The sequence below is a fragment of the Triticum dicoccoides genome, chromosome 1B (genome assembly GCF_002162155.2).
Source record: "Triticum dicoccoides isolate Atlit2015 ecotype Zavitan chromosome 1B, WEW_v2.0, whole genome shotgun sequence".
Lineage (NCBI taxonomy): Eukaryota > Viridiplantae > Streptophyta > Magnoliopsida > Poales > Poaceae > Triticum > Triticum dicoccoides.
This window is the reverse complement of record NC_041381.1, coordinates 620299607-620310338: the sequence shown is the minus strand read 5'-3', so window position 1 is coordinate 620310338 and position 10732 is coordinate 620299607. Positions and strand designations below refer to the sequence as shown.

Genomic DNA, 10732 nt, shown 5'->3' with positions numbered 1-10732 from the left:
TCCTCCAAAGTCGCCGCCGCTCACCACCGCCGCCGCATCCACCGCTCCCCGCCGCCCGAGCCGCTGTCGCTTGCCCACGCCGCGCCACTCCCGCTGCTGCGCTCCACCGCGCGGCCGCACGCATCGCCGCCCCACCTCACCATCGCCGGAGTCCGGCCGCCGCCCGCCAGATTTCTCGCCCCCCTGCTGTTGACTCGCCGCCGGTCTTTTCCCGGTAAAACGGTAAAAACCGTTCGGTTTCCGAGTTTTATTTTTTAGATCGGTTTAGTTTAGATCGGTTTTTAGTTTTAGTTTTAGCTTATTTAGTAAACGTTTGCTAGTTCATTCGGTTTAACGAATGGTTTTCGTTCATTTAGTTCTGTTAACGAACGTTCGCACGGTAGTTTTTTCTTTTTTAGTTTTATTTTTGGCCAGGGACCTATCCACAAATAAAACTAGCGTAACTTTTTGCTCATTAGTCTAAATTAGATGAAACCAGCGCCTAAATCTTCGTAACGATCTTTCTTTCCAGTTAACTTACTTGAACATGATTTTGACACTTTCAAATTTGAGTTTAGTCTAGATTAGTAAATGATCTTGTTTGTTCGTTTCTCGAGTTTCATTTCTTCGTTTGAGTTGTTTCTTTTAGCAAATCATAGCTAATCACATATATCTACTGTTAAGATCTAATCCACATGATAATAATGCTGTTAGGTTTTGTTTTGTGTTTAGTTTAGCCGTTTGCTTGTTTCGTGTTTGATTTGGATCTTTTCCCGTTTTCTCTCTATTTCGTTTGAGTGATTGCTTATGTATGCTACTGTTTGTCTATGCTAAATTACCCGGAGTGCGAAGCTTGTTATTACGAATTTTTAGAGTATGCATATCGTCAGCAAGGCAAGTTACACTTTGATCATACTCTTCTATACCCAGTTTTTACTTTGAATTAGTATTGCCCTCAAATATTTGCATGGGCAGGATTGAGAACATGTGGTTTGGTTGTAGTACTTGAGGTAGGAACCTAATACCTTTTGATCACCCCGGGAATATACGTTATGCTTTATTATTGCTTAGCCATGCTCGTAGACGGGGATTGGATCGTGATTCACATGGAAGTTATGTGAGTTATAAATCTTGGATAAAATTAAGGTGGCAACTCTAATACACATCTGGGTGGATTGGTTGGGGCACCTGGGGAACCCAGTGCTGTCCATTAAGGGAAATCCCGGGGTATCCGTGTGATTTTTCCTCGGTTCGCCACCCATACTCAAAGGGGTCATACGATATTTCATGACTAGAAACTTCCGTGTGCAGCCACAAGCCATTATGGGCTTTTGGCATAATTGAGTAAGTTGTATGAGCTCTCAAAGAGGTGGACTAGCAGATGTAGAGGGAAAGTAGGTGTACCGGTCTGCCCGGAGTAGAGAGTTAATGCTTCAGAAAGACTATGTCTCGATTTTTCGATCATGGATGCGGTCGAGTCTTGTGGGGAAAAGTGTGCAACCTCTGCAGAGTGCATAAACTAATCATAGTTAGCCGTGTCCCCGATTATCGACATATTTTGGATATTATTGTTGATCTCATCACTCTTTAATTAATTGATTGGGCTTAATGATGATACTTGTTTAATTGGGATTTGAGTTGGGGGAACCTTCTCAAATATTTGAACAACTTAGGAGTAGTTTAAATAAATTTAGGGATAATTGGATTTATGCCCCTAGTTGTGTCCCACTCGTCTGTTTTACCCCTAATTCTCAAAAGTCACCGGTTCTGTCCAAGTCACTTTTCTCCTCTTATGCTTTTGCCCTTTGACCGTTTGACCGTCAGTTTGAAAACTTCATAACTAATTCATACTAAATTATAAAAATGCAAATAAGATACCAAAATGTTCAGAAAAACATCACCTATATGTCAGTGTCATTTGCTTTCATGAAAAAAGTGTTGAAAAGTGCACATATGAGTTGTAGCTCTTTTGATACCATCATGAATAGTAAACTCTAAAAAAATCAAAAAAAATTTGGTGGCAAAAAATGAAAAATGTTTTGAAGTGTCTGCCAAGTTTCATCAGGGAATAACATTCGTGGGTGCCGCGGCAAAAAAAAACAATCAGCTCTCCAAAATAGATTATTTTTTCCCACGACTTCCAGGAATGTCGTTCCCTAATGAAACTTGGCAAGCACTTAGAACATTTGTCGTTCTTTGCCACCATATTTTTTAAATTTTTTTTGATTTTTTTAGAGTTTACTATTCATGTTTGTATCAAAAGAGCTAAAACTCGAATGTGCACCTTTCAACACTTTTTTCATGAATGCAAATGACACTGACATATAGGTGATGTTTTTATGAACATTTTGGTATCTTATTTGCATTTTTCTAATATAGTATGAATTAGTTATGAAGTTTTCAAACTGACGGTTAAACAGTCAAAGGGCAAAAGCATAAGAGGAGCAAAGTGACTTGGACAGAACCGGTGACTTTTGGGAATTAGGGGTAAAACACACGAGTGGGACACAACTAGGGGCATAAATCTAATTATCCCATAAATTTATTCCTTTGTTGTAGGGAAAAACTAGCTTTATGCAAAACCATAAACTTAGAGCCTCCACCAGCCAAATATTGCATGTAGAGATAGTTCTTGCATTCATTGCTTTACAGTGTAACTCTGCCAGCATATTCAATGTGCTGGCCTACATGGCTGCAACGTCTCATGTTGCAGACTACTTAGACGATGAATAAGGTGCGATAGGTCGTTGTCTTGCACCAGCTATGCCGTTGGAGTTAATGGACTCATTTACCATCGAAGCTTCCGCAGTTATTTAGTTTAGATGGCCTTCAACCATGATATTCTTATGTAATCATACTCTTTATGAGGACTCGATGTAATAAGTGTGTGATTGAACTCTGTTATAATTCCTCGAGTATTGTGTGTGTCAGCATTACCGATCCAGGGATGACACTGAAGCACAGAGACTTCGTTCCATTGGGATCATGGTCGCTACAAGATGGTATCAGAGCACACATTGATTGTAGGACACGACCACTAGAATAAGCCACATGATTTCTCTTCTTTGCTCATTTCTAATTCTCCTCTATTTCTACTCTATAGATGGCGGACCCCAGGAACAAGTTCACTCAGCCGGATGACGACACCCCTTTCGGATGACACTTGAAGGAAGTCACTAAATACCTGAACATCGGACTACCAAGCTTCACGGGGACTTTCTCTACAATTGTACCGGAAGGGGAGCGCTGGAAGATCAAAGTCTGGGTACCTGGGAGGACATGTGTGCCAACAACGGAGCCTATTGATTTCTACCTGGATGCACCAAGCTGGAGTTTAGGAAAGAGCATGGCCGCCCATATCACTTTTGGACGCATATGTGAGGTGTATCACAAGGAGCTGGAAAACACCATTTACCAAATATGTGGCCACCGAGACGAAGAATGGGAGATGATTCGAACCAGGAAGGATGGATCTATTGCAACTTACATTTAGGAGATGGGTGATCACATTCATCGATAAGAGAATCAAGTATGTTTCAACATGAAGAAGATCAAGAAGCTGATGAAGAAGATCAATGAGCTAGAAGAGCAACTCAAGTTTACACGCGATGGTTATGAGGAAAAAATTGATGTATTACTGGAGAAGTATGAAGATCTGGAGAGGAAGCTAGGACAGTGGAGAATCATAAGCGAGAACCAGCAAAGGAGATCCGTTCGGAGGACTACATCATCTTGGACGACACCAACACGGATAGTGATGCAAATGATGACAATGGTGACGACTACGTTGACGAAGCTGGAGCAGATATCATGGAGTCTTCCTCTGGTCAAAATTTCTAGATGACCACCATGTTACTAGTAGTATTCTTCCAAGTAGTTAGCATCGATCAAGTTTCTAATCGTAGTTAGATCCTTTGTGTGAACCTCGTGTGCTATTGTATGAAGTGAATTGATTGTGATTTGTCTCATGAGCATATAGGTAATGAATCTCTCTTAGACCTTATTCTATTCTGTTTTCTCACCCCTTCTAACCATCAGATGCCTCCGAGACGTGACAATGGATTTGTGTTCCCACCGGAGCTCACTTGGTTGATCCAGCAGCATATTGCCTTGATGTAGATGCTAACTAGAACCAAGGCAACAACAACAATAACAACAACAACAACCCACCGCCACCACCCCCTGTTGACAACCTAGCCCGTTTTTTGAGGTTGAATCCGCCGGTGTTCTCTAGCAGCACCGAGCCGATTGTTGTAGATGACTGGCTCCACAAGATTGGAAGAGAGCTGATCACTGCAGGATGCACAAATGCGGAGAGAGTGCACTTTGCCGCACACCATCTTGATGGACCCGCAACATCTTGGTGGGAGAATTTCACAACTACTTACCCATTGATACAGTTACATGGGATCAGTTTTGGCAGGCTTTTCGCATCGCCCATGTTTCAGCAGGATCTATGAGCATGAAGAAGCGTGAGTTTCGCAACTTGCACCAAGGAGGCCGTACAGTGGGACAGTATGTGGATGAGTTTAGCAAGTCAACACGCTATGCCCCAGATGACATGGCCACAGCTGCCGCAAAGCAGGAGAAGTTTCTTGAAGGACTCAATGATGAGCTGAGCATGCAGTTGATGGTGGCAACATTCAACAACTACCAAGAGTTGGTAGGCAGGGTCCTCATGATAGAAGGCAAGCAACAGCAGATTGACAATCACAAGAGGAAGTATTGGCAGGGGAGGAATACCTCTGACGCTCAGCAGAAGCCCCGCTATTCCCCGTACTCGGGAGGACATACTCATAACCATGGAGGCCATAACCATGGAGGACACACGCACAACGGAGCAAGTTTGCACAACCACAGTGGCCCCAAGAATGGAAATGGGAATGGAGGAAGCAGCAGTTAGAACCGTTCCAACACCTCAACACCAGCCAAGAGGGATCTGAACCACATTACGTGTTTCAAGTGCCAGAAGACCGGACATTATGCCAATGATTGTCCTGAAGCCAATAATGGAAATGGCAATGGAGGTTCTGCAAAGAAGCCCAACCCCTTCACCAAAGGTCAGGTGAACCACGTCAGTGTGGAGGAGATTGAGGATCAACTCGACACAGTTGTCGATAAGTTTTTGATTAATGCATTTACAACACTTGTTCTTTTCGATACTGGTGTATCACATTCATTCATCTCAAGGGTATTTGTGGAGAAGTATAAGTTGCCAACAGTAGCCCTTAAGTCACCTATGTTAGTAAGTTCCCTAGGAGCGGAGTATATGGCTAGTACGGGATGCTATCAGTTACCAGTAACCATAGGTAGACATGTTTTCCCCACCGACCTGATTGTCCTGGAGTCACAAGGATTGGATGTGATACTAGGCATGGATTGGCTATCCAAGTTTGAGAGAAACATCGATTGTGCCAGTAAATAAATTCTTCTCACCACCCCAGAAGGAAAAAGGATCAAGTATGTGTCCAGGCATGCGCCGAGGAGGACTCAGGTGAATTCCTTATCAGGAGTTGTTCAGGAGGAAGTACCAGTGGTGAAGGATTATCCCGATGTATTTCCGGAGGAGTTACCAGGCATGCCACCAGATCGAGATATTGAATTTTTGATTGAGTTATTGCCAGGCACCAGACCAATATCAAAGATACCGTATCGGATGCCGCAAAGGATCTGGAGGAAATTAAGAAGCAGATTAAGGAGTTACTGGAGAAAGATTACATTCGACCAAGTTCATCACCTTGGGGAGCCCTAGTGCTTCTAGTTGAGAAGAAGGATGGATATTTGAGGATGGTTGTTGATTATTGTGCGCTGAATGAGGTGACGATCAAGAACAAATACCCTCTACCGATGATCAATGATTTGTTGGACCGGCTGCAAGGAGCTAAAGCTTTCTCCAAGATCGATATTCGGTCAGGTTATCACTAGTTGAAGATCCAAGAGCAGGATATACCTAAGACAACTTTTACTATGAGGTATGGGTTATATGAGTATACAGTTATGTCATTTGGTTTGACCAATGCCCCTGCCTATTTCATGAATATGATGAACAAGGTGTTCATGGAGTTTTTGGATAAGTTCATCGTGGCGTTAATTGATGACATATTGGTCTACTCAAAGAATGAAGAAGAGCATAAGGAGCATTTGCGTTTGGTTCTTGAGAAGCTCAGAACACCAGTTGTATGCCAAGTTCAGCAAATGTGAGTTTTGGTTAAAGGAAGTTGGATTTCTCGGACATGTTATATCTGGAGAAGGAATAGCAGTAGACCCTACCAAGGTTGCTTCTGCCACTAAATGGTTGGCACCCACCTCAGTGGGAGAGATCATAAGTTTTCTTGGACTCGCAGGTTATTATAGGAGGTTTATCAAGAATTTTTCCAAGATTGCGAAGCCCATGATGGAGTTATTAAAGAAGGACACCAAGTTTAAATGGACTGAGGATTATGAGGCAGTTTTCAAGAGTTGAAGAAACATTTGGTTACATCCCTAGTGCTGATTCTCCCAGACCAATGCAAGGATTTCCAAGTGTATTGCGACGCTTCACGTTGAGGACTTGGATGAGTGCTTATGCAGGAAGGAAGAGTTGTTTCATATGCCTCACGACAACTTTGACCTCATGAGTTGAATTATGCTACGCATGATTTGGAGTTAGCAGCCGTAGTGCATGCGCTCAAGACATGGAGACACTTTCTCATTAGAAACCGTTGTGACATCTACACGGATCATAAGAGTTTAAAATACATCTTCACGCAGAAGGAGTTGAACCTCAGACAAAGGAGATGTATGTCAGAGAGTTAAGGCAGAGCATCAGAAGCCATCAAGATTGCTACAACCATTGCCGATACCCAAATGGAAGTGGGATAAACTTGGCATGGATTTTATCACTAGATTACCCAGGACTCGTTCATGCTATGACTCTATCTAGGTTGTAGTCGATCGTTTGACGAAATAGCCCATTTCATCCCGGTGAAGACAACTTATACGAGTGCTAAGTTGGCAAAGATATACATGACCAGGATCGTATGTCTGCATGGAGTTCCGAGGACCATTGTATCAAATAGAGGAACACAGTTTACTTCAAAGTTTTGGAATCAGTTGCATGAAATTTTGGGTACCAGGCTAGAGTTCAGTACAGCCTTTCATCCACAGACAGATGGACAGACCGAGAGAATCAATCAGATTCTAGAGGACATGTTGAGAGCCTATGCGCTAGATTATGGATCTAGTTGGGATGACAATTTGCTCTACGCAGAATTCTCTTATAACAACAGTTATCAAGCCAGTTTGAAGATGGCCCCTTTCGAAGATTTGTACGAAAGGAGGTGTAGGACATCGTTATCGTGGGATGAAGTTGGAGATCGGCAGTTGTTCGGACCAGACTTAATCAGAGAATCTGAGGAGAAGGTTAATCTGATTCGAGACAGACTCAAGGTAGCCCAGTCCAGGCAGAAGAGTTACGCGAATACTAAACGGAAGGATATAGTCTATGAAGTCGGAGACGGAGCATATCTTCGGGTGTCCTCACTTCGAGGAGTTAAACGTTTTGGATTCAAGGGAAAGCTAGCACCATGTTTTGTGGGACTATACAGAGTTTTGGAACGCATGGGAGAAGTTGCGTACAAGTTGGAATTGCCCGAAGGATTGTCAGGAGTTTATGATTTGTTTCATGTTTCCCAGTTGAAGAAGTGCCACTCAGAGATGGTCGACATTCCTCTTAGAGATACAGTGCCACTAGAAGCAATTCAGTTGGATAGTGATCTGACCTATGAAGAGAAGCCAGTTAAAATTCTTGAGTTTTATAGTCGAGTTACTCGTAGCAAGGTTATCAAGTTTTGCAAAGTTCAGTGGAGCCACCATACAGAAGAGGAAGCCACCTGGGAGCCAGAAGAAGATCTTTGCAAGGACCACCCAAACCTTTTTGCTGACCAACCCGAATCTCGAGGGCGAGATTCATCTTAAGGGGTAGGTTTGTAACATCTCAATTTTCAATTTGGATGTTATACATAGATCATCATATGCATATCATAATTTATTTGCATTTTGTTATGATCCTAGAAATCTTAAGCAACTCAAGGACCCAAGGAGAGAGCTCGAGGTTTCACAAATTTTCATATTTGAATTTAGTTCAAATTTGAAAAAATGGGATCAATTTGATTTTAATATTTTTCTCTCCAATTATTTCCAATAATAAAAATAAATGAGAGAAGATAATATGACTTCTTCAACAGAAGAGAAATATTGGAGAAGAAATTTTAAAATCAAACTATTTTTTTATTTGTATTTTATTTGAATTAGAGAAAACTTGCATGTTTGAAAATTGCATTTAGTCCAGAAAAATATTCATCTTGTCCTAAATATTAGGCTTGGACAGTGGAAATTGTTTCTGAAATTTTTAGATTTTTTTTATATTTTATTAGGATTTTTCTTTGGCGGCGATTTTTTTAAAAAAAGTCTCTTGGACCGAACTGGGCCGAAGGCCTAGCCGGCCCGCTAGCGCCGCCGCCTTCCTTGACTCGCCGCCGGAGCCGTGACCGCCCTGGATGTCCGGAGGAGTCCGTTGCCGCGTCGCCGCCCGACTTGGGGTCCAAGTCGGAGCCCTCCCCCGGGGACCCCCTTTATAAAGTCGCCTGACCCCCTCCTCTCCTCCAAAGTCGCCGCCACCGCCCGCAGCTCACCACTGCCACCGCACCCAGCCGCCCGAGCCGCTGCCGCTTGCACGCGCCGTGCCGCTGCCACTGCTGCGTCGCGTCGCGCCGCCGCACCTGCTGCGCTCCACCGCGCCGTCGCCCGACGTCGCCGTCGCCGGAGTCCCGCCGCCACCCGCCGCATTTCACGTCGCCCCGCCGTTGACTCGCCGCTAGTCTTTTCCCGGTCAAACGGTAAAAACCGTTCGGTTTTCTGGTTTTATTTTTTTAGATCGGTTTAGTTTAGATAGGTTATTAGTTTTAGTTTTTGTTTATTTAGTAAACGTTCGCTGGTTCGTTCGGTTTAACGAACGGTTTTCGTTCGTTTAGTTCTGTTAACGAACGTTCGCGCGGTAGTTTTTTCTATTTTAGTTTTATTTTCGGCCAGGGACCTATCCGCGAATAAGTTTTATCGCGATTTAGCTCCTAATCTTAAAACTAGCATAACTTTTGCTCATTAGTCCAAATTAGATGAAACTAGCGCCTAAATCTTCGTAAAGATCTTTTCTTTCCAGTTAACCTGCTTGAACATGATTTTGACACTTCAAAATTTGAGTTTAGTCCAGATTAGTAAACGATCTTGTTTCATTCGTTTCTCGAGTTTCGTTTCTCCGTTTGAGTCGTTTCTTTTTGCAAATCGTAGCTAATCACATGTACCTACTGTTAATATCTAATCCACATGATAATAATGCTGTGAGGTTTTGTTTTCTATTTAGTTTAGCCGTTTGTTTGTTTTGTGTTTGATTTGGATCTTTTCCCATTTTGTCTCCGTTTCGTTTCAGTGATTGCCAACGCGGAGACGCGTGAGGCTGCGGCCGGGTGCGGCAAGGCTCTAGCGGAGGAGCAGCAGCAGCCAGACGCGATGGTGCACTGGCGAAGGAGCAAGGGTCGCCGGGTGCGGAGGCTCACTGCCAGGGAGTGGGTGCAGAGAGGCGCCGGGCTGGGGCACCATCGTCAAGCTTCTTCCCCTCGATCTCTCTATTCTGGTGGATGCAGTGAAAGGGACGGCAACCCCTCGTCTAGATCCACCATTGCCGTCTCGCTCTCTCTCTCTTCCACGGCCAACTCGAGGAACGGGGCAAAGCACGTCCAGCGGCGCTTGTGGAGAGGCACATGTGGAGGTTGTCCAGCGGCGGTCGAGGCGATGGCTGGCGAGGAGGTTGTAGGGAAGAGGTGGGGCGAGGTGTGGGGCGGTGGCCAAACTGTCCCGATGGCGTGGTAGCCAGAGGGCAGCGACGTGTTCGGGGCGATGTTAACCCAATGGCATGGTGGGTAATTAATTAAGGCAATGGCATGGTGGGTAATTAAAGTATAAAACGCGTTTAGTATGCTGGAGGGATGTAGACCATTAGATTGCATGTTTCGATGGATAGGATGATCTGGTTCTCCGCCCTCTCTTGCTTTTATAGGGGTAGTAGATGCATATTGACGGACGGCCAAGAATTTGATCAGCGTGCTTGTAGGGCAGTCTTGCATGGTGGCGTTAGTTTAAATTTAAAGATAAATTTTATGGTGCTTTTGCTATTTGGCAGTCGTCTAGAAATTCGGGTTCATGCTTTATTTACTTTGATGTGTGTTTATCTCTGTTTTTTCTTCTTTGTTTCTTTTTTCTTGAGTTGTTTTTATGTGTATGCATAAATGTTGGGTGAGTGTTAGTATGTACGTGTGTATAACATAATATGTGTGTAAATTATATTGGAGTGTGAATTTTACACTATTACATAGTTATCTTTGCATTCATAAAAGACTGCAATTTTTTTACAAATTGTGTGCAAATTTTTAATCATTTTTCTATTTTCTATCTACTTTAAGGGTAATACCAATGACACCAGTTCATTCTTTCTTAGAAACTACAACTTTTTTTGCAAAAAAATCCACTATTATATAATTGTTCTCGCATATTATGAAAAAGCGTAATTTTTGTATAAATTGTGTGGAAATTTTTCATTTACATTTTCTTTCTTCTTCAAGTGTAATACGAATGCCACCAATTCATTGTTTTTTACAAAACTTTTGATTAGTTTATAATTTTTTGTTTTTTGTTTTAGTTTTATTTCATTTTCTATCTTCTT

The 10732-nt window shown here is 42.9% G+C and overlaps 1 pseudogene; it reads left to right on the top strand.

Moving 5' to 3' along the window:
- Positions 1-9882, top strand: part of LOC119350720 — a 53307-nt pseudogene extending 43425 nt beyond the window's left edge.
- Positions 9883-10732: the final 850 nt, after the last annotated feature.